General features: G+C 45.7%; 1 long non-coding RNA gene across 1 annotated transcript; it reads left to right on the top strand.

Annotated features, from left to right (window-relative positions):
• The first annotated feature begins 212 nt into the window (after nucleotides 1–212).
• Nucleotides 213–24,380, top strand: LOC116764703. Its single transcript, XR_004352981.1, has 4 exons — nucleotides 213–276; nucleotides 8,270–8,347; nucleotides 18,400–18,461; nucleotides 24,284–24,380. It is a non-coding gene; the product is annotated as an uncharacterized LOC116764703 (long non-coding RNA).
• Nucleotides 24,381–25,116: the final 736 nt, after the last annotated feature.

The raw sequence follows: 25,116 nt of genomic DNA, 5'->3' as shown, positions 1-25,116 counted from the left end.
GGAGAGAGAGAGGTATCAAAGCAGCAGAAAAAGAAGGACTTCACTCCTTGCGGAGTGAAGACCTTGGGAAGATGAGGGGGATTATCCCGTAGGAGGGAGAAGCTGACATTTGGTAAGATGAGGGATATCTAACTGTTCACGTGCAAAGGAAGGAAGTTAACATTTATTCAACTTTGCTGTGAGGGAAAATATTTCTTGATTCTTTTCCCCCCAGGTGGTGTGTGTATATGAGGTGAACCTGGGAGAAATCTCCTCTAACAGCAAGTGGAACGTAAGGTAAGTGATTCAAACTCTCCTGTCCTGAGCTAATCAGAATTTCAAAAGGCATATTTGGATGTCCTGTATTATATCAGAATGGTATGGGTGAAGCATGAGCTGTTCATCACTATCTGGGTTGAACTTATTAAACTATAGAACTCTGAGCTCTCTTTAATCCATAAGATGAAAACAAATATTTCCAGACAGCAGCAAGAGTACAAAGGAGCATTCCATCAATGTGACCTCAAAATCATAGAGTTTTAGAAAAAGTATAGCAAGTGTCATAGTCTAACAGTCAGGAAAGCCAAAGCAACACCCAGATACTGTTTTTGTCTAACTTTATGAGAGAATGCTCTACTCTTTACCCCACTCACTGACAGAAGGATAGCCAATAACCCTTGAGAATTCATGTGACAATTATTTATGAAAATGTGTTAAAGTGTTCCTGGGACATAGCACACGAGATATGTCCTGAGATATGGTATATCTCTGGAAATGGACTGTTGGTGATGAAATCAGTCTTCCAGAGAAAAAGTTGTTTCTTTATGTTTCTTCTCAAAAATGGAGGAAGAGATATCCAGGGAGACAGAAAAAATATGCAGAGAAATACATTATTTGTGTCAATTCTTGAGTGCCCATAGTGAAGTAGGTGCAAATAGGCATTGCACAAACGAAAGAAGGGAGAGGCTTGCCTGGTTCTGAGGAAAATAGGGACAGTGCTTGGGATCTTGCTTCATCGGTAATCTCCCTTCAGAACGCACCCTGCAGCTTCTCTTTCCTTCACGTGGATTTCCTTCAGCATTTAGGCATTTGATCCTTGTCATGGTTTCACAGCCTGTCTTTCCAGAGACATTTCCTGTTCTTTGAACACTGGCTACCACTCGTTGTCCCTCCTCCTCAACAGAGGGTTCTTACTCTTAAATTTGCCTCCGCAGCAATTACCACTATTTTTTTTTTTTTTTTTTTTTCCGGTACGCGGGCCTCTCACTGCTGTGGCCTCTCCCGTTGCGGAGCACAGGCTCCGGGCGCACAGGCTCAGAGGCCGTGGCTCATGGGCCTAGCCGCTCCGCGGCATGTGGGATCCTCCCAGACCGGGGCACGGACCCGTGTCCCCTGCATCGGCAGGCGGACTCTCAACCACTGCGCCACCAGGGAAGCCCGATCACCACTTTTTGAACGCACTAATTAACACTAGTTGAATTGAACCAAAAAACATGTCTGCTCTAGGCTAGGTAATGCTGCCCGAGGGTGGAACCACAAACTCTGCTTGCTTTTTCTTTACCTTGTAGTCTCTGTGTCCTCCTAACTTTGAATTAGACTGAGGGCTCAGAGAGGGCAGAGGGGTTCACTCTACTCAGGACTTACTGTGGCACCTGGGTGTTCACACACCACCCAAGTTTTCAACAAAGTTTCCAAGGCCTTGTGAAGGGTGGGAATGAGTGGAGAAGTCTGGGAGGGGCCTCTCAGCTGAAAGCCAGAAGGAATTGAAAGTTTGCCAGCAGGCCCTAGAGGGTGTCTCAGTGGGCAACAACTTTATAGAGAAGAGTGGTGAGTAGGGATGTGGCCAAAAGAGGCGTGAGGAGAAGACGCCTTCCGCACATTATAAAGCTAACGTGGCTTGGTGGTTCAGTCAGCATTTCTCCCCAGTTGGTATTGAGATCTCTTCCAGCCTGGCTTCCACTTACCCTCCGACTCTGGGTCTTGTGGGACCCTGGCTCTAAGAGGGTTCCTCCCTCCTACTCTCCCAGTGACCTCCTCAACCATAACCAAGAGAACAGAGGAAATCAGTCACCTTGGGAGCAACTGATATCTTGAGGGTACATGGTGACCACAAAAACAAAGAGCTGTGTTTGTGGTTTGGAATGTCATTCCAATTGCGAGGATGCGTGTAATCCCGAGTATGCAGAAGCTTGCTTGCGGTTCAATGGGGACAGATTACAAACTCCGTCATGTGTTTCTAGGAAACACTGATACCCTTTTCTTTGGGGATTATTATTATTAGACCAAGATGCCAACCATGCTGACGGCCTCAGACCTGTTCCCCATTGGCTTGGCTCTGGGGTATCCAGTAGCACTAACACTAGATGCTGTGCCAGTCTGGAAGAGAGGTCTGGATGCCTGTGGGCTCTGGTGGCACCTGAAAAGATGCTGGCTCCATGTTGCCAGTGTCAACCACATACACAGTATGTGACAAATGTGACTCTGCTCAGTACTCGTCACCAGCTAGATCGTCTCATCCAGAAGGAGCTGGGTGGGTCCCAGTCTAAATCATAAAACCTATTCAAATACTAATTTTAAAGAAGTCTCAATTGCCAGTAAATGACTAAAAGTTATTGCCTATTTGTACGCGAGGAGGAGAGTGTGGAACAAGGGTGGGAGAAAGGCTTCTCAATGTTTACCTTTTTACTTCTTTTAGAATTTTGAACCATGTGAGCATATTATATGTTTTAAGGCAAAAGAATAAGAAAAACCTCATCTCAGAAAGTTTCTTCTGGCCAAGAACCTCCAAATGGTGTTTCTTAAAGTTGTTTGGTATACAGAAGTACTAGTCATATGTTCTGTATCAAGGATGTGCTGTGTGCCCTTGGACTCAAGGTGACTCCTCCCCAAAGGTCAGAGACTCCCACACATCAAGCAGTGAGGGTGGGATAATGTCTCCCCAGTTCCCAATAATCTCGTGGCCTATAGAAAGGTGTGAAATGGGACGAGATGACTTCCTGAATCCCCAATGCTAAAGGGCATCCCCAGAGAGCCAAAGGGTTTTTTGTAGACCCAGGGGAGTAGTAATCAGCAGGATTACCCAGGTTTGACACAGACACACCCCGTTTCCAAATGGAGACCAGCGGATGTGGTTTATTTACCACCCAAGCCAGGGGGGCTGTGTTGGAGTCCAAAGCAGAAGGAAAGCTGTGTGCCCCCATATGTACTTGTTAATTATTACTTTTTTCCAGAACATTAAAGTAGTTGAAAAAATATTGAAAGATTGGAAAGTAGGTACATTAAAACTCACATTATTTTAAGTTTGAATATTTGATTTATACCCCAACAGAAGTTACTCTGATTTTAGTTCTGCTTAATTAATTTAACATTATTTAAGATTGTCACTTAGTCAAGGGAAACTGTCAAACATGACAATTCTCTCATGAGTTTGCTTCCACTAAAGCCAGGGACTTACATTTTTCCTTTTGCCTCAGGCTCCAATATATTACGGCCCCGTAATAGCCTTTGTTCATCTTGGATTTTTTTGCATTAATTTTTATTTTTTAAAAATATGGCATTAGGACTTCCCTGGTGGCGCAGTGGTTGAGAGTCCGCCTGCCGATGCAGGGGACACGGGTTCGTGCCCCCGTCTGGGAGGATCCCACATGCCGCGGAGCGGCTGGGCCCGTGAGCCATGGCCGCTGAGCCTGCACGTCCAGAGCCTGTGCTCCGCAATGGGAGAGGCCACGGCAGTGAGAGGCCCACGTACAGCAAAAAAAAAAAAAATATGGCATTGAAATATTATTTTTCTTGATGACTGAGTTTTTTGGTGTCCCCTTAAATTTTGCACTGGAGGTGATAGCTTCACCCTAGTCCTGACCCAGTTAACCACAGTGGCCCAAAGGCGGCCCTATGGATTGCTTCCTAGATCGATGTTGTCCGACTTGTATCTTCATTCAAATCCTACACAACCATCAACCGTCCTCAGTGCCCATGACTGAGGAGCTACTTGCCCTCAGAGAACTTGTCTCTGCATCACATCCTCATGATTTAAAGTGCTAAGCCCTGGAACCATCTTCAGTTATTCTTATTTTTCACGTGTAAAGCTATTCAGAGGCTTGCCTGCAGTTGTCCTTCAGCCTTTGGCTATATGGAACATACAAATGTAATTCCCTTAATCTCTTTCAAGGCCTTTAATCATTCATGACACACTTAGCCTGATCTGGTGTGCCAATGGAACCGCATCCTGACGAGGTAGATAACAGGAATAAAGAATGACACCAACAATGCAAGAACAACTGACGCCCACCTCCTTCTGAGCCCCAAGCCCCTAACACCATCCGCATTCCTCCTCCTGATGCTGCCTTGGGAGAAGGGGCATTACAGTGACTCCTTTTCATTTTCCCAGCTGACACCTACCCCCCCACCCCCGCCAGCCGGATGTTTTACAGCTGGAAAAGAGGGTGGACAGTAAGTTTCCTTTGTAAAGAGCTGTGGTATGAATATATTTTCCACATGCTGAGTCATGAGGCTATCGGTGCCCTTGACCCCAGCTCCAACTCTTTGGCTGACTTAGAGGGTGGGGTGGAGAAGTGACTTTGATCTAGTAATTTAAGTTACTCTTGCCTCGGTTTTCCTGTAAGGAGAACACTTACTCCCTTCTGCAGGCAGAAGGGATGGACTCATTTACCTCTCACAGTCTCTTCCAACCACAGGATTCTGTCGGGCTATTTTTAGAATCGTCTGGACAGAGCTGCAGTGTGACATGAGGCTTCTAGGGTGTGCAGAGTCAAATGAAAATGTTTACAGGTGTTTGGGAGCACCAAACTGTCACTGACTGTCTTTCTGTTGTCATTCAAGTTTACTAGGGTTATTTCTCTGAGCATTTCCTTCTGCTAAATGTCTCTGTTTATTTTCCTCAGTCTGTTCATTTCTTTAGCCTTTCTCTCATGTTTTCCATCTTGACTAGGTTCCACTTACATAAAGGCAGGGAAGCCTCATTCCTGCTGATACCCACCACCATGACCCACATCGAATCAGGCAGAGCTGGTTGGTTCTCAGCCTGCTCTTTGCTACCTAGGTGGGCCATTGGGCAGATGACCTAACCAGTCTTTGGGCTCCAAATTCCTCTTTTATAAAATGGGATGACAGTATGTCACTCATGGAATATTGCACGGATTACAGCAGATCAAGTACAGAACACAGTGTTCAGCATCGAGTGAAGAGTAAAACATATTAGCTGTTTAGTGAATCAACGAGCCTTTGCATGATAAAAAAAATAGCTGCACAAGAAATACGTGTGTCCCTGATGCATAAGTTCAAATAATACGGAAGTATACAGAGTCAAAAATGAGAGTCCTTTCATTGATTGCCCCTCCTCACTTCCCTCCCTTCCTCAGCATTAATAACAATTCTTTCTTTGTCTCTCTTCTTTTGGGAGGAAGGAGTTAATTATCTGATATGTAAATATAGTCTTACTGTAAAGATCCAAATGTTCAGAAGCAAACCACCTCCCAAAATCTGATGAAGTTTCCCTTCATCATCTCTTTCACTCTTACCTCTGCCTCTGGAGGTAAGCACTCTTGACAGAGATTATCCCCATCTCTAGTCTGTTAATTTACATGTATAAAATATAGATACTATATATATGCATACACATATATACACATACACACTTATACACCTTGCTAAAAATACGTCTTTTAAAAAATATTTTACCAGGGATGGTAGGCCACTTCCAATTCCATCTTAGAAAAGTGAAAACGTGCCGGTCACCCAAGAAAGCCCTGGATTAATGTCCCTGGTACTTTCCTGCAAGGGAGTGAGGGTGATTTTTGCAAAGTACCAAGGAACCAGGAACACAGCTGTAAAGAAATCAAAACCTCTGAATACAAGCTTGGCCTTGCCCTTTGAGGTGGACCACGGCGAATGTCAGAGAGGGGGTATTTGAGACATTAGGGATAGGAGACCTTGCTTCTCCTCCGGATCAAAGGTTTGCTGAGCAGAAAGATGAAGCATGCCACCAAGTCCAGGAAAACATATTTTTCTCAGGGGAATGGTGAGAAAGATTTTATCTATAATCCATAAAAGAGAATGGGATGAATAAGTATACTAAAGATTTGTTATCAGCCAGTAGACCAGTGGTTCTCAACACATGTACTGTGATGTCCATTCACAGGTTTGCTACCAAATTTTTATTCATACGTACAATTTATTTTTGCTAAAACACAGGATGCATATTACTACAGTGCTATTTGGCAGATAAAACACTTTGTCAAGGAAATTATCTAATGTCACATCAAGTGGAGTACAATTCATTGCAAGTAAGAGGTACAAGGAATGATATAATAACAACCTAGAACCAAATGAAATTTGTGGATTAACTAAAACATGGGAGAACAACACAGGCTAGAACAACATAGTGGTTAAAGGTTCAGACTCTGGAGCCAGCTCCATGGGTTCAAATCCTGCCTCTTCCAGTTATGGGATCATGGGTGAATTTTCCTGTGTGTAAAGTAGGGGTAATACTACCCAAATCATAGATTGTTAGGAAGATCGTAGTATTTCTAACATGCTCAGAACTTTCCTGGCACATAAATATTAGCATTATCTACTAGATTATACTACCCGTTATTCACTATTCACTTAATAAATGCCTGGTATCTATTATGTGTCAGGCATTATGCTAAGCTCTGAGGATAAGTGGTAAGAAAAAAAAGAAACCACTTGCCCTCATGGACTGGGAGAGAAAACATTAATTAATGATTACACAAACAATATAAAATTGCAACTGTGATGTGTGGTGGTACTTGGAGCTATGAGAGCTGGTAATGACCAACTGGGGGCAGGCCTTCTTGAGGAAGTGACATTTACATGCTATTTGATGCATTCACCAGGTAAAGTTTCACTAAGTAAAGATGGAAGGTCAAAGACCAAATATATATTTCGTATTATAAATCACAGTGTCACAGGGAGGTAGAGGTTAGGGTCAGAGACATCCTTAAAAGGGCTGTAGATTCTGGGGGAAAAGGTGACAGACGGCCTGGACAAAGATTGTGGTAGAAACAAAATAAATGGGGCACACCATTTCCCTTCTTAGAAGAACCTCTGAAAGGAGACCTATGTACCCCACTGCCTCTATGGGCCACATCCATAGAAATGCAACTAAGTCCAGGGTAAACCCATCAGCAATATCTTCTCAGCACTCGTGGGTTCTGAGCAGGCATCAGAAGAAATGCAAAAGAGAAGCATGTGTTCTTTGGGTAATGTCTGTTTTCTCTCTTGGAGCTCCTGTTTTCGCCAGTAGCAGGCATGCTCTTTACAGTACTGTAGGCAGCAGGTGTGAGGGTGCAGGCAGGGCCATGCAGCACAGTCATGAGCGGCTGGGAGTTAAAAGCCTCTAAAATCAAGACTAGAGCCTGTACTCACATCTGATTCATTCAGTGTGCTTCTAGCTCCAGCTTAGCCTACACAGAGCCAGGTGTGGCAGCCAGGAGAGAGCTTTTAGGTTGGAGATAAACAGGGCTAGAATAAATAAGGAAAAAATTTTTAACATCTTTATTGGAGTATAATTGCTTTACAATCGTGTGTTAGTTCCTGCTTTACAACAAAATGAATCAGTTATATATATACATATGTTCCCATATCTCTTCCCGCTTACGTCTCCCTCCCTCCCACCCTCCCTATCCCACCCCTCCAGGTGGTCACAAAGCACCGAGCTGATCTCCCTGTGCTATGCGGCTGCTTCCCACTAGCTATCTACCTTACGTTTGGTAGTGTATATATGTCCATGCCTCGATGATGGGGGAGGAGGGCTGTGAATAGCAATTCTACCCCATCCTGTCACCAGATGAAGACCTGCTCTGAGAGAGGAAGGTGTGTAGGGGTTTGTTATGTAACTGTATGTAAACCAGTGAGCACAGTGTCTGGCGTTTAATCTATTTAACTTGATAGGTTCTACTTATCATTATCTTCTCCTATGCATAGAACTGAATCATTTCACTTCATTTAAGATCTTGGGCTTCGCTGTACACCTGAAACTATCACACCATTGTTAATCAACTATACTCCAATATAAAATAAAAAGTTAAAAAAAAAAAGATCTTGGGTAAATGCTTGTGGTGTCAACTTTTTGAGGGGGAGACTTCCTACCTAGTGTCTGATTCTTTCCTGGCTCCTGAGGCCCACATCAGTGCTAGGGTCTCCTTGCCTTAGAGAAAAGTCAGACAGGGGCCCCCAAACACCATCATTCTCTCCCACATGGTCTGGCCTGTACCTCGGAGTAATCATTTCGTCTCTCTCCTCTCACCAGGGTGCTCAGGGCAAGAGAACTGGGAGAACTCATCAGACTATAAACAGCCAGCCAAAGGGGGCATTGCTCGCCTCTGAGGTAAGTACTATTATTACCCCCATTTCACTAATGAAGAAACTGAGGCTTAAAGAGGTTAAGTACCTGGTAAGTGAATAGAGTAGGAATCTGACATAAGCTGTCAGACTCCAGGGCTCATGTTGTCAACACTATTTATCCAGCTTTTCCAGGAAACCACCAAGGCTAGCTGTCCCCAGCTCTCCTTTTCCTGTTCCTAAGCAGCTGAGTGCTTAGTAGCTGGGGACTGCAGGGTATTAAACAGGAAATTGCACACATCTCATCGACTAGTGTGCCTGGACACACACAAGCTTTCCCCACCCCGGTTCTCAGCACCAGGGATGCATTCTGGGTAACAGATCCCATCCTTCACCCATCTGCTTTGACTGAACTTGTGGCTGTTGGTGAGAGGTGGGTAAAAAAGTATCCACTTACCCATTCATCCAACAATAGTGATAGAACACCTACCCTGTGCCAAGCTCAGTGCAAGAGGCTATGTGCCAGAGGAGATAAAGGCAGGAACAAAACCCTTCTCTTCTAGGAGCTGACAGCCCGGTCAGGGGCGAGAGACAAGCAAATTTCATGGAAATTCTCATGGGGGTCACACCGGGTTGGGTGGGGACAGGACGGAGCAGGGTGGTTCAGGAAGGCTTCCTGAGGGCCTGAGCTGAATGCTGAGAGGAAAGTGAGTAAGTGAAGGACATTCCAAGTAGAGGGATCATTGTGGTGAAATAAACAAGAAGAAATGGTAAGCTATGGAAAAGAAAAAAAAAGCAACAAGGAATGGCTAAACCAGTGGTTCTCAACTGAGGTGATTTTGTCCCCCAGTGGACACTTAGAAACATCTGGAAACTTTTTATTCTTTCTTTTTTTGCTTATCACTCTGTGTGTGTGTGTGTGTGTGTGTGTGTGTGTGTGTGCACGCCTGCTACTGGTATCTAGTGGGCAGAGACCAGGGATGCTGCTCAATATCTTACAATGTGCAGGATAGCCCTCCACAACAAAGGAGGATATCTGGCCCAAGATGTCAATAGTGCTGAGGTTGAGAAATCCTGGACAAGGTCAACAAACATAAAAACAAACTATAGCACTTTGATCATTAAAAACATCATAGGGAATTCCCTGGGGGTCCAGTGGTTAGGGCTCTGTACTCTCACTGCCTAGGGCCCAGGATCGATCCCTAGTCGGGGAACTAAGATCCCACAAGCCACGCAGAGTGGCCCAAAGAAAGAAAAAAAGGAAATCTGTAAAACAAAATAAAAAACCTTCAAGGCACATGAATAGACAGACCAATGAATACATATATTTTATGAAGACTATAAATACATTTAGTATATGATAAATGTGGCGTTCCAAATCCAGTGACTCTTCAATAAATGGTGTTGAGATTCCTGGGTAGCCATCTAGAAAAAAATTAAGTTGAAGCCATACTTCACACCGTATACCAGAATAAATTCCAAATGGATTCAGCATTTGAATGTTGACAAGAGAACCACACAAGTACCAAGAGAAAACATGGGAGAATTCTTTTATAATCTTAGAGTGGGAAAATTATTCCTAATTATGACTCAAAAACCACAGGCTGTAACATAACAAGCTGATAAACTCAGCTGATAAAAGTTAAAAAAAAATTAGAGCTTGTGCACACCAAACAAACGAGCAAACCTGTATAAGCAAAGTAACAAACAAGTGAAAATCTGCAAAGAATATACACAACTCAGCAGACAGAGGGCTAATCTCCTTAAACCATGAAAATATAAACAAACCTCTAAAGAAAAGATTTATAAAAATATGGGCAAAGGATATGAAAAGACAACACTCAGGAAAAAAAGTACAAATGGCTGTGTGCTGAGATGCCTCTTATTTTTTTTAACCTATTAGCTTGGCAAAAACCCAAGTTTGGCTGTGAAGACATGACATTCCCATCCATTGCTGGTGAGCATGTCCGCTAGTATAGCCCTTAAAAGGGTAATTTAGCAATCCTCATCAAAATAAATGCATACACCTTCTGACCCAGCAACCCTGCTTCTTAGAGCTGACCCTACAGGGAGAAGTATTTGGATGCATATAAAGTGACATATGTACATGATTATAAATTGCAGCAAAAGATTAGAAGTGATTTAAATGCTCATTAATTGAGAACTGGTTAACTAAGTTAGGGGTCAGCGAACTCTCATTAAACTGGCCCTCTTCGTGCTTTTGCAGGGCCTGCAGCAGTGAATCGTTTTACATTTTTTAATGGTTGAAAAAAATCAAAAGAAGAATTCTATTTCATAACACATGAACATCATATAAAATTCTAACATCAGCATCTATAAGTACAGGTATGTGGAATACAGCCGGACCCCTTTGTCTATGCACCATCCAGGGCTTCCTTTACACTAGAGCAGAGAGGGGAGTGGTTTTCACAGAGACTGGATGGCCCACAAACCCTCAAATATTGACTCTCTTGTCCTGACTATCCTTGACTATCTGGTCCAATAAAGTTTGCCAGATTAGAGTATATCCAAGCAATTGATTACCACAGAGCTATGAAAAACAATGAGAAAGCTCTTTATGAATTGCTATAGAAAGGTTTCTAGGATATTATTACTAAATTTTTAAAACACAGATGTAGAAAGTGTCAATTACATGTTATCATTTGAGTAAAAAAAGGGAGAGGAATATGCATAAAAATTATCTGGAAGGAACTGCAAGAAATTAGTGAATAGTGGTGCTTAGGGAAGTAAGATATTATATGTGTGTGTATTAGTATTACCTACTCAAAAAAGTAAATTAAAAATTATTTTTAAATATACACTGTGCCAGATGAAAACATGGATTTAGGCCACTGCAAGTGCTTCGGCCTGGCTGGAACAGAGCTTGTGAGTGGGGCTGGGGGTGAGGAGAAGGTTGGAGAAGTCTGTGGGGCCTGATAGGAAAGGGCTTGTAGCTTGGGTCAAGGAGTTTGCATTTTCACATATCCAAGAAAAAAGAAAAACAGGATCAATTTATGCTTTAAAAAACAAGATTCTGGAAAGCAGAAAAGGGTGGTTGGACAAGGCTTGGGCCGGTAGGGAGAGAAGGGGGTGGACTGGAGGTAGGAGATCAGTGGCTGCTTCTGAGGGAGGACCTGGGAGGCTGGGGACCAGGGCTGCAAGGGAGGCTTACTTTTACTGTAAATGTTTTTGTCAGATTTATGCATGTGCATTCCTTTCCATGTGCATTTATTTCCTATAGAAATCATTTTGTTTATTTTTAAAAGGAAAGCCCTTCAGACCAGGTGTGATGAGGCCTGGACTATGTCAGTGGTGTTGGGGGTGGAGGCGGTGGGGGGAGCAGGGAAGAAGGGGAAAGTCAGGAGCAGAGTTGCCAGGACTGACTGGAAGTGGGGGTGATGGGCCTGGAACTGCACCCACACCTTCGAGGACCTGGGGAACAGAACCTTGTAGGGAGGAGGGTTGGAAGGTAGAAAGTTCACCTGCCCCAGGTGACTTCCCTCTGACTTCCTGAGGCCGCAACACAGGCATCTGGAAGGTACAAAACATCACCCAGGCACTCTGACCCCAGCAGGATATTTATAGCCTGGACATGAACTGGGGGCAAGCCCCATGTTATGCAGACGATAAGGTCCAGCCCAGGCCACCAGGAATCCCAGCTGGTCCCTTCCTCCCATCTCCTTCTAGCCCTGCCAACCCCTTCCCTTCTCATAGCTCCGAACGGAAGCCCTGCACAGCCAAGCTAGGATATTCTCTAGGACTTCTGTGAGTCATTAATTTTTTATCTGTACATGCTATATATGCCCCAATGACAGTGCACCACAAGCTCTTTGGAGGCAAAGACTTAAAGGTCTTTGTGACCTCACGGAGGCACACCGTTTCTTTTCTGTATGGTAGGTACCCACGAATGTGCTGTTCGGCTGGTTGATGGGGACTCCCCAGTTGTCTTCTTAACAGCACTGCCAACATACCCGCCCTCCCAACACATTTGCCCTCCAACTCTGCAGAGCCCCACCTTCACCGAAGGAAACTCTTGCTCGTCCAAGAAGTCAAGGGTCTGCTCAGTGTTCACCCCACTTCTTTGGTTCTCCACATTCAGCCCTCCTTTGCCCAGGTAGTACCACCCAAACAGAAACCCAGTAGCCAAAAGCTGTCTTTAAGCAAGTGTTCTGTTTGGCCTCTTGCACATGGAAGGGAACATAACAGTGAAAATGATAATAAGCAACAATGATCATCACTGTTTCAAAGAGACAACATCAGTGCCAGCAGTTCCAGTGAGACCCCGGGGTGTCAGTCACTTTATCTGCAAACAGAAAATGAAACTCACCTGCCTCTGTGGGTATAAAGAGTGCTTATAATGCTTAGAAAACTGGAAATTACTTTATAACTGCCACTTATTGCTATTGTTCATAAGAGCGTTGTGATCACAGCAATCAGGATGCCAGTATGCTCTTGATACATATGAGGGTCAGTGCGATGAAATTAAGCGGGTACTAAATGTCAACCTCAGCTCAGATCCCTGGACAGAAAATAAACCCATAACTCAGCTCCTGGGGCCACTGAGGATGGATGGTCTCACCCTGAGAGGGGGTGGGGCCTGGAATGTAATGGACTGGGGTCAGGGTCGGAAGTCCCTCAGCTCCCTTCCCAGAGGGAAGGGCAGATTCTGGGCAGCTCACAAAGGAGCATCATGGATCTGCTTCTTTTTTCCCCCCCACCTCCTCCTAAGGGAGAAAGTTCTTTTCCTTCCTGCCCCTCTGGGCAGAGCCGAAATTGAAAAGACCTTCTTGTTCCTAACAAGTTATATATATAGCTCAGCAAATGACTGCTGGGTCTCCAGCCTCAGGGCTGGGAGCTGCCTTTTGCAGCCACCCCAGACAGTTGTCCCAGTTAGCAGAAAAGCCAGGGGTGATCTTCTGGTGGCCCTTTATGCTTGTGGCATAAACTGAAATAGCGTCCCACGTCTCTAGGAAGGAGAGAACCTCACTGCAGAAATAATTTTCCAGAAAGGGATGCGGTGTTAGCTGCCTGAATAACATGGGGTCCAGCGCCACCTAGTGTCTACTGTGGGGCTTGACGTGCGTCCCGCTCCTTTGATAGGGTGTTTTGGAAACTGACTGTAACCACCAAAGGGACTGAACTGAGGAAACACAGTACAGAGCACAGGGTTGTCCTCAAGCCCACGACGAGGGTCTATGATTTTGGTGGGAGAAGCTGAAAAGTTACAATTCTAATGCGTCATAGATGAGGGTGTGGGGTGAAGGAATGGGGGTGTCTTTCTCTTGGAAGGAAGCTGAGGTGACTCTCAAGTAATATTTAGAGTCTTATTCCCAGAAGATTGGCTTGGGTTTGTCTGCTTGAATATTTTTGCTCACACTAAGGAAAAAAATACTGGTGCTATTTTATGACTTTTATGCTTTTCAAACTAGGTTCTCAGTGTTCCCCCAGAGCCAGCATATGGGCTATTTACACAAGTCCTTGCAAGCTGTCTCATCACTGAACCCACTCCTACCCCTTGCTAATGTCTTTGTGGGACAAGCAGTCTCCTTTTATTATCCTCCCCCTTCCTGGCTGCTTCAAACCATCTACTCATCAAAGCCACCATTTGCTCTTTGCTGTACATCGTTCATTTAAACCTCAGCACAGCCCAGAGAGTGGATGTTAGTATTCTCATTCTATATGTAAGAAAACTGATCCTTGGGGAGGTTAAGTGACTTACCCAGGATCTGTCAGCTAATAAGCAGAGGTGGGATTTGAACCCAGTTATTTAGCTTCAAATCTTTTGTTCATTTCACCAGAGTATTCCATCTGCACCATGAGGGGGTAGCCAGCTAGTGCAGAGGAAGCTACCGTATCCAGGAGGTTCTGCAGGAGACAAACACCCCTCCAGCTCACAGGACACTTCCTACTTTGGACCAGTCCCTGTGACCCCAAGGCTTGGCTGGAGTCTTGGTGTTAACACCCTCCTTCCTCACAGCATCAGTCCTGCTGCCTCCAACCCCAACACAAACACTTCCGCAGACTGCACGCCACACTTGGAACCAGCCCAGAGGAATAATGAGAGCAAAGAGCAGGGATTTGGCAAACGTTCAGAATGCCAGGAGAATCGTTGATTTGTCTGCCTCCCTGGGTCTTGGCCTCATCCAGTGGAAAACTGAGAAAATTCCCTGCTGGCTCCTCCCTTCCCCTCCTCCCCCACCCCCTTCACCACTCTCCACCAAATACACATACCTCCAGAGGAAGGTTAAGTAAGGCCACTCTCTGGAGTCCTCTGAAACAAAATTGTTGCTTAAATATACAGATTCAGAAATAAAGTTTAAATGGGAAACACACTGTAGCAGGATACAAACGCCGACCTCCACAAATGGGGTCAATGTCCAGGCTGCCGGCAGCCTGTGAGAGGTGGTTTGGGGTATTGGAAGGAGCACAGGATTAAGAGAGCTGGACTTAAATCCTCAGTCTGTCACCCCCAGCTGAGTGACTTTGGGCAAGTTGCTTAACCTCTCTGAGCCTCAGTTTCCTCATTTGTAGAATGAGGGCAATTTTTAAATTACCTACAAGGTAATAGATGAACAAGTGCTTTGTAAAGGCTGCAGGGTCGGGGGTAGCATATGAAGGAACGAACAGTGGGCATTAGCAGGATTTAGTTAAGAGATTTTTATTCACTTGGCCCTTTCCTTACTGCCCCCCTACCCCGCCATCCAAAAAGAGAGACGTCTCTTACAAAGTATATCTTAACACACACGCGCGCACACACACACACACACACACACACATTCTCGCAGTCTCTGAGGGCTCATCAGTTTTTTAGAGCTAACTGATCTTGGAAAACAGCTTTTCCAATAAAGACCCAGTGGCCAGGGACTGCTGGATGCACTTTCTTTAGAGGAAGCAGGAAAAACAGAAGCAGGAAGATCGATGGCAGCACATCCATTATTTGCAAGAGGAAGGCCCAGAAAGGCTATTTGCTCTGTTGCCGGCTAATAAAGATGGACGTTTGTGGCCAGCACAGGAGCAAATGAATCCACAGCAGCCCAGCAGAACTAATGCATTCAAGGGGAGAGGAATAAAATCCTGAGGAGGAGCTGTTAGAGAGCCGGAGGTGGGGTGTGGCATCCTCTCTCCCCCTGGTGAAGCCAGCTTGAAAACCTCTCGATTTCTTCACACGCTCCACTTCTAATTTAAGGCGTCTCCACCCAGTTTGGAAAACGCTGTGCCTCTGCACAGAGGGAGGAAAGAGCTTCCTAAGAGAGACTCAGGAAGAACAAAGACCTCATTAGAATCCACCACTTATTCTGACTACGCATTCCCAAGAATCTCTATTGATGATCTCAGGTACAAATGAAGTGGTAATTAAGGATGCGAAGCAAATGATTTTCAGCTTAGTAACTCTCCTTGTAATTGAAATTTACTAAATTAAGTCTGAGATTTTTTTAAACTGGGTCTTTAAAAAATATTCCCGCAGCTATAATACCCACTCTCCTCCCTGCCACCCACCCCTCTGTAATGTAATTACTTAAAAAAAAGATCTACCGTGGGGTTGACAGTGCACTGCCTACGGATATGTTAAAGTTGGCGCTCGCTCTCTGAAATGCTGGTCTCCAATAAACAATCCCCAGGAAGCAAATGAGGAGGGGGCCTTGCATCAAGCTGCTGTTGTATTATCACACATGCGACAAGGAAACTGGACGTAGGGCTGGTGGCATTGGCAATGCTGGACACAGATTTCTCAGCTGAGCGAACTGAGGACCGCTCAGTGGAAGGAGTGAACGATTATTGCTTTATTGGGGTAGGAGAGGAATTGGAATCTTTCCGAGGTCCTGACAAGGGTGCTGACTCGGGAGACGGAGGGTTTAGGGAAGATCAGAAAGCCGTCTTTGTTTTCTTAGAGGCCAGAGAGCCCAAGCTCAAACTGGAATAGCCCTGGGACACCTCCGAATCCTGTCCCCTGCCACCTGGTGCGACCGTCGCTCGCCTTAGCTGGTTCCTCCCAAGTGGAGGGCCATGCCCACCAGGCTCAGTCAGCCGGGTGGGAAGCAATAGGAGCCTTGTGGCCTGAGACCGGGACCCCAGAGGCGCTCCAACCTCCCCATCCTCACCCCCACTTTGGCCCTTGTCCAAACAGTAAAGAGGACTGAAAGTTGTCCAGAGGATGTCTGACCTTCCAGAAGAGCACATTAGCTGTTTCATTGAACTCAGATGAAAACACCTGTTTGCCTTTGAAATCAAGCTCCAGTTTCCTCGAGAGCAACTAGCAGAATTGATGTGGGAGAACAGGACCGAGTCCCCAACAGCTGCCGCCTTCGTTCTCTTCCCCTCCCCTCGCCGCCCCACCCTCTGGGCACACAGCTTCCTGAAACACCTGGAGCTAATTGGCCCTCACGGTCCAAAAGTCCAAGGCTGCAGGTCCATCTGAGAACTCAGTAAAATGCAGCTCTCTGGCAGGAAGCACAGACTGAAGGAAAATGCTTCCTCCCACTGACCCCACCCCTTTATTTAAAAAAAATTTAAATGAGATATAATTGGTATATAATAGTGTATTAGTTTTAAGTGTGCAACATAGTGATTCGATATGTGTATATATTGTGAAATGATCACTACAATAAGTCTAGGTAACTTCCTTCACCTCACATAGTTACAATTTTTTTCTTGTGATGAGAACTTTTAAGATCTATTCTCTTAGCAACTTTCAAATATACAACACAGCATTACTCACTATGGTCACCGCACCGTGCATGACATCCCCAGGACTTATTTGTTTTATATCTGAAAGCTGTTTTCTCTCCATCAGTTCCCATCACTAGTGTTTGAAACTTTAGTAAATGTTTAGCCAAACAACTTCTGTTGGCAGAGACAAGCAGCAGAGTTGTTTCTGGAGAACGTAATAGGTGTTTGTTCTGTTAGTAAATCAGATTTTAAAAAAAGACAGGCAATAGCAATCTCGTCTACAGAGAAGCTCGCACTTAACACACTGGCCTGAAGTAACATGGGCGTGTTTTCTGTTGGGTCCCAGTGCCCAGTATGGGGCCTGGCACATGGAAGGTACACAATAAATATTGGCTGGATGAATGAGTGAATAAATGATTCATGGTCACAAACTTTTAGTAGCTTCTCCATGGTACAGGGAAAATGCCCTAATTCTAGAATCTGGTATTTAGGATCCTGCAATCGGACGCCAGCCCACCTTGCCTGCCTGGTCCCCTCAGACACTCTCTGCATGCTGACCGCACTAGGCCAGACATCAGAGTCACCTGGAGGGCTTGTTAAAACACACCCAGCAGGGGCGCACCCCTGGGGTTTTTGAATCAGCAGATGTGGGGTGGGGCGGAGGATTTGCCTTACTAACAAGTTCCTGGATGCTGCATGTCAGGAACCACACTTTGCCCACACCTCTCCATTGCCACCAAGGGCACCCCTCCCCCCTGCATCCCTCCAGTTGGTCAAGGTCAAATGCTACCTTGTCAACAAAATTGAATAGGCGAGCAGAAACTGCTCCTTGACCCTTCCACACCTCCTAATGCTACAGACCCGTACGCTCTCCAGGACACTTCTTACTTTATCTGTTCAGCTGTATCTCCCTGACCTTGCAGGTCTACAGCTCCTGCTTCCCTTGACCCACAGCTGCCCGATCTTCTCTGCTTCATTCTCCACGTTTTGGAATCCCACTCACCCTCTGATGCCAGCAGAAACCCCACTCTCCCGGCCTTTCCAACCTCTCAGTAGAGAGCGCCACCCCGTGGACTTGGAACCTTATCTTCCATGATACACTGACTTCCCCCGGTGCATCAATTTCCTCACCTCCCTCACTCCGATGGAGCTCCTTAAAGGCAGGAGGCAGGTCTCAAGCCTTTTCAACTCACCCCTTAAGGGCCTTGTGCAGTGTGGCCTTATAACTGGAGTGAACTAAAGACATGTTCCTTGCGTGCTCAGATTCCTTCCGCTTACTGAGACCTTAATAGGGAACTTAATAAAGTACCTGATACTGCACTCACACCGGGGATCCAAAGGTGACTAAAACACAGAAAGTGCCCTGGTATTAATATCTGTTTTCCAGTTTAAATGTCACTGCTCATTATGCCCACTTTGCTTTTCTTCCAGCCCCTGGCCTGGGCTGTGACTGACCTACAGAGACCACTGGATATCCTTCCTCATCTAAACAGGTGAGGGGTCCCCATCACTAAGACACAGTTCAAGTTCTCGGCTTACTTGTTGTCTCTGAGACTCGGAAGGGAAGGGTGACTTTAGGTGGTGAGTCAAGTGATGTGACTCATCCAGGACAGGTGAGAGGCAGATGAAAGGAGACTTTCTGCAGCCTGCTGAAACATCAGTGACTAAGACCCCGGGAATGTACCGAGAACATTCTCAGTTCTCAGTTGTGGGCACCTGAAAGGGTGGTGCCTCCCCCCATCCTCCTGTCGTTCGGGCTTACAGCTTCATGCCCTCACAACCTCATGATCCTAACAGTTTGTTATAGAAACCCAACTTAAGCAAAAGGGGAACTTTTTGCTCACCTTTGTGTCTTGACTCAGGGAAGCTCATGGAATTGAATAAGGAGCTATTGCATAGGAACCCGGATTTAGGGACCAAAACTGGTCCCAAGTATGCCAGGACCCTCTCTCTGTCCACCCAGCTTTCATTTCTGCACATTTTTTGCATGTTGGCCTAACTCTCTCCTGCCACAGGTGGGAGAAGGGGTACCACGATCAGCCCAGTCTGGGTTCCATGTCTACCAAGGCCATATGAAATGGGAGGGGGACTGTTCCCCAAAGGAGAGAGGGGTGTCAGGCAGACCAACATCAGAGATCCACTACAAATAGTTACGTCTTATAACATTCCAGGCACTGAGTTAAGTGTTTTACATACATGATCTCATTTGATTCCCAAGCTGATTCTATGAGGCAGGTCCTATATAAGACATTTGCCTTTCTTTTTTCTTTTTTTTTTTAATATTTATTTATTTGGTTGTGCTGGGTCTTAGTTGTGGCAGTCTGGCTCCTTAGTTGCGGCTCGCCCACTCCTTAGTTGTGGCATGCGAACTCTTAGTTGAGGCATGCATGTGGGATCTAGTTCCCTGACCTGGGATCCAACCTGGACACCCTGCATTGGGAGCATGGAGTCTTAACCACGCACCACCAGGGAAGTCCCTGCCTTTCATACAAATGAAAAGGCACGACACAAATTGTAGCTAGGTCCTTTCTGCCAGCTCCAGTGCTAGGCTTGGGACACTCAGAAAATATGGTCTGGAAGTGAGAACACATTTTCTTTGGAAATAAACACATTGCTTAGGAAGAGGACCTGTAAACCAATGTTTTAACTCTGGTTGTCTCTATATCAGTAGCTAAGAGGCTAAGACCATAAATGTTGTTTATGTTTCCAGTTGTTAATTCTGGATAACTTAAATCTCTCTACTAAGCTACCAGCTCTCTGTGAATCTACTTTGAAGGGAAGTAAGTCTCATCATGGAAGATCAAAGGGGCTTCCTTCCCTGTCCCATCCAGTCAAGAATACACATCCTTTGGGATAACATTTAAAAGGACAGTCAAGGGCTTCCCTGGTGGCGCAGTTGTTGGGAGTCCGCCTGCCGATGCAGGGGACACGGGTTCGTGCCCCGGTACGGGAAGATCCCACGTGCCGCGGAGCAGCCGGGCCCGTGAGCCATGGCCGCTGAGCCTGTGTCCGGAGCCTGTGCTCCGCAACGGGAGAGGCCACAACAGTGAGAGGCCCGCGTACCACACACAAAAAAAAGACAGTCAGATTAGATCAGGATAAGGCATGGGATTTTCTCTCCAGCCAGAGGATATCTGCCATCAGAAGAGGTTTTCATGGGTCCTGGGACCCCACTCAAAGAAGGCCCTCTCCTCTCTGCTTTATTTCTATAACCAGTTCTTACCTGTGCTTCCTCCAAGAAGAAATGGGCTTTGAGACTTGCTCACAGCTTTACCACTAAGAGAAAATGGATCATAACATACCCTGGTCACCGCCTGCTCGAGAGGTCCCGTGTTCCACCAGGAGTGTGGCTCTTTGGGTCCCAAGATTCTCCAGGGCTAAGAGCAACCTCTCTAGTGTTCATACTAGACTGTGAACTTCATGCAGTTGCAGACTTAGCCTCTTATGTTCACCATCGCATCCTGACTCCCAGCACAGTGGCTGGCACACAATAGGTGCCCAATAAATGTTTGTTGAATGAATGAATGATATTCCATTCTCAAGTGATGCCTCATGTAACTACTGAAATTAGTTGGTAACGATGAGCCAGGGTCACTGTGCTGGCCACTGTAGTTATAAGCAGAGGGGACCATCTTTTTTAGTTTCAAAATAAGGACCCAAATTTGTCAAAGACACCCAGCACTGGTCAGTCCTGAGGGTCCTACTACTTTGGTTTTCATCAATGCAAATGCCACCTCTTTTGGTAAATATTTTCATAAATTCTCTATAATATTCTGCCATGTATTTGTTCAGTATAAACATACTGGCCACAAACTTCAAATCTGGGGCAAAGAACATTCAACTGAAGTCAGATGACCAGAGTTCACCAGTTCTATCTCCACTAGCAAGAGCTAGTTTTACTGAACACTTACTATGTGCCTGGTGCTTTTATGCATGATCGCATTTAATCTTCAAGAAAATACTATGTAAATGATGCTATAAACATCTCCATTTTACCTATGAGTAATGTGGGGATTCTAGGGCATGAATACATAGTTCAGTGCCACATAGCCACATGGTAACTAGGGCAATCGAGGCTATAATCCGTCTGTCTGACTTCCATGCTGGTGTTCTCTGCAGCAATTCACACTGTAGCCTTGCAAGTCATTTAACCTCCCGAGCCTCACTTTTGTCTTCTTTCTAATGGGGATAAAAATCATCTCACGGGATAAATATTATGTTGCTACGTTGTGTAAACTGTAAAGCACCACTTACCTTTTTTTTTTTTTTTTTTTTTGTGGTACGCGGGCCTCTCACTGCTGTGGCCTCTCCCGTTGCAGAGCACAGGCTCCGGACGCGCAGGCTCAGCGGCCATGGCTCACGGGCCCAGCCGCTCCGCGGCATGTGGGATCTTCCCGGACCAGCGCACGAACCCGCGTCCCCTGCATCGGCAGGCGGACTCTCAACCACTGCGCCACCAGGGAAGCCCACCACTTACCTTTTAAGTTAACATTGTTATTGTTCCAGATTCAACACGAAGTGTTGGAAGCTAGCAGTACACTGATAAATGCTTTTCTTCCCCCATAGTCATCTTGCCAATGCTTCATTCATCAACAAACTTTACCAAACACCTGCTTTGTGCCATTCACACAAAGATGAATGAGGGTGTCCTTGCCCCCAGGGGGCTCACAACCTTATGAACATTTCCATTGCTTAATGAGGCTCAAGGTTGGATCTACACTCACCCCAGGAGTCACCATTGCCTGATAGCATTCTATTCCTCTGGAAGAAAGGCAAAGGTGAAGTTTGAGCCTAATGGTCAGACCCCTCCTACAAATGATGGTACAACAGATTGTTTAATCGGTTCAAATAGCTCCTTGCTTTCCTGGCCACATGACCTTCGGTAAATTACTTGGCCTCTTTACAGCTCAGTTTCCTCGTCTTTTAAGGGGGGTGATAGGGACAATTTTTAATAATATGTGTACAGAGTTTAGTTCAGTGCCTGGCATGTAGCAACCGTTAGCTGATGTACAGCCAAAGGCAGTGGGAACAGCAATACTGGCTGCTGCGGAGACGAGAGTATGAGCATGTGAAAGGGGACACAGTGGCCATTGCCTAGAAGGAGGGCAGATCCTTAAGGAAGGGGGAGGGAGATGCACCCCCTCCTCAGTGAATTGGGAGGGGGCATTTGGAATGAAGCACCATTAGACAGCCCTCCCTTACACAAGGTAGCCAGAGAGAAAAAGGGCCAAAGCACCAAGTAATAAAATCTGAATGCCTTTTCCACACTGAAAGCTATTGTTTGTTTGCAGGTAGGGAGTATCAGGTATTTGTGTTATGCTTTCAAATTCATCATCTCATTAGATCCTCAAAACACCCCTTACCCACGAGGCACACAAGAAGAAAATGATCACCCCCATTTTATAGATGATGAAATTGAGATTCATGAGGTGAAGCCGTTTGTTTGAGGTCACACTGTTAGGAGTGGTGGAATTGAACTAGCATCCAGTGCTCAGTTCAGGGTTCAACACCATCTTCCCAAGCAGATCTTTGCGGAGAAAACTTGATGTGTGGACGCACATCTGAGTCACCTGGAGAAGCTTTAAAACTCCAGATTCCCAGGCCTACTAAATAAGAATCGATATGTTACAGGAGCTCAGGGAGCTCCCTCGGGGGAGCTGATTCAGTTGGGCTGGCGAGGTGGACTGGTGTCTGGAAGCCAGTCGCAGAAGCAATAATGCTGTGTTTCTGGCTGTAAGAGGGTTTGGAGGCATATGTCTGGCTGCTTTGGCCAGGAGAACTGCCATAGCTGGGGTTACACCCATCAACAACGCTGCCACTTCTCTTGCCCTGCCCCGTCCACTTTCCAACTTCAACTAGCATGGGCATGCCTCTATCCCCCACTGACCCACATGCTCGCAAATCCTGCTTAAACCCTCCTGAGTTTTCGCAGACCCCTAGCCTGACTAGCAAACACTGCCTGATTCCACTGCATTATCCACCACTTTCTTCCTCACAAGCCTTCCTTCAGTCCCTAGAAATGCAGAGATCCCCTCCTACCACAGGGCTTTTGCACTGCTGCCATCTGCAATGCCTAGGGCTCCCCATCCTACTGCCCCACCCCTTCCTCTAGTTAATGCCGCCTCCTTCTAATCTCAGCATTATTTCGTCAGGGGAGTCTTCCTTAACCCCCATCTAGGGCAGAGTCCTCTGTTACATGTTCTCTTAGAACCAAGTTCCTTTCCTCAGCACTTCTTGTCACTGATTACAATTGTGCGTGAAGAGTGTGGCTATTTTATTTAGGTCTATCTCCCTTCACCACCGGCCGTGGAGAGGCGAGATCTTGGAGAAATCTGTCTCCTGTCTGCCCTGCTCATCAATGCCTTCTCGTTGCTGGGGACTCAGTGAACACGGGTGGAACCGTGTTCCGTGTATGTCTTTAATAGAAGACATGATTTGTATAATAGGACGGGCCAGCAGCCTGCTGCCTCCACCTCACCATCCCCAGGAGGTGGGACATTTGAAAGAGGCCTGTGTGATGAAGCCATTTTGACATTAGTGCCCCGTCAAAGTGCAAAGTCCCGAGGCTTTATTGCCAAGTGACACACACAGCAGACACTCCCGGCTTTGTGCTGTTCATAACCCCCAACCCTGACCCTGAGGGACTCCCACAGTCTTCTTGATCTCTGTTTGGTTTGAATTTTTATGAGGTGAATTATTTTTATAACCAGAAAAGGCCATAAAGAGAATTTTTAAAGTCTGCCAGAACTGGGTAAGACTCTAGGGCTACATTAGTTTTGTCTCTAAAAAAATCATAAGTTGGGAGGAAGCATAATGTATTTAATGTATGTCTTTAATAGAAAGTATTTTTTAAAGCCTTAGAAATTTAATTGACATTTTTCTGGGCATTCTGAAGTAAGAAAAAGAGATAATGTTATGGTTCAAAGGTCCTCATTGTCCCCCACACAACAGTGTGTTGTTACCTTTAAGGGATGGAGCAGAGAATTTGAGAGGCGGACCATTAAGATATGAGCGAACTCTCAGAGAAGGGGTAATTGCTGTCTGTCTGACTGATGGCACCTCCTGAGATGAGCAGAGCAAACACAGGAGCCTGGTTCTCTGTGCCAGGTGGTGCCAGCCCTTCCCCCTTTAAGCTCCCCCTTTCTTGGCCCTCACTTTCCTCCACTGCATCCTTCCCTATCCCCTGCCTCACCCCAAACCCTGCCCTGCAGAAAGGAAGGCCAGGGATGGAGTCAGATTATTTGATTTTGCACAGCATTTGTTACTTTTTAAAGCCTGAAGATTTAGTAGGTGTTTCTGTTTGGCTCTGTTAAAGGATAAAATGACTGCATTTGAATTTCACTCACCCGAGATGGTTCCTCCCCTCTGCCTGCAATGACCCTGGATTCTGGCTCACTTCTGGCTTCTTACTGGTAAGAATCGCTTTACTCAGTTAGTAGAAAGAAATATCAGATAGCTGTTAAAGAATTCATGCTTTTAGTTGGGTCTGGAGGTCACGGCAAAAGGCTGCTTTGACAGGAACAGAGCAGTTAATAATGGCAAGAAGGTCAGGGGACCCAGCCCCAGCTCAGTCAGGCAATTCTCATCTCCTTTAGTGTCGGTGGCTCTTACCAAGTGACTTTTCTCCCTTTATCTCTGATGGGCCAGATCTAATGGTATCCCACCTGCTAACCTGTCATTGAGTTTTGAGCATTGGAACGGGAGTGGGTGATAGAAGGAAGAAGTTTTAAGCACACCAGATTTTTGGAGAGTCAGAGGAAACAATTCTTCCTGGATTTAATGATCAGGTGGGCTGGGAGACTGGCAGGCAGTTGAAAAGAAATGTGGTGGACTGGTATACCCTCCTGGTTCTTCTCCACAAGACCACTGTACAGAAATCTGTAAGAGTTTATGTGACCAGCCCTTATTCTGAATTGTATATGTCTACCATTTGATTATGATTCTGTTGGATGGGTTGATGGATGGATGGATCGATCGATGGATGAATAACAGCTTTACTCTCAGTATTCATCCACTGCAGCAGACACTGTCAGTGCCTTGCCCATATTATCTCTACACACCAAAGGCTGCTTATTTCGCATACCTGCCACTCTGTCTCTGAGAGCCTTTGCCTGACCAGGGGAGCACATTAGGCCTGGGAGCCAGAAG

Source organism: Phocoena sinus, chromosome 13, assembly GCF_008692025.1.
Source record: "Phocoena sinus isolate mPhoSin1 chromosome 13, mPhoSin1.pri, whole genome shotgun sequence".
Classification (NCBI taxonomy): Eukaryota; Metazoa; Chordata; class Mammalia; order Artiodactyla; family Phocoenidae; genus Phocoena; species Phocoena sinus.
The sequence above is the reverse complement of the archived record's forward strand: the minus strand, read 5'-3'. Positions and strand labels throughout refer to the sequence as shown.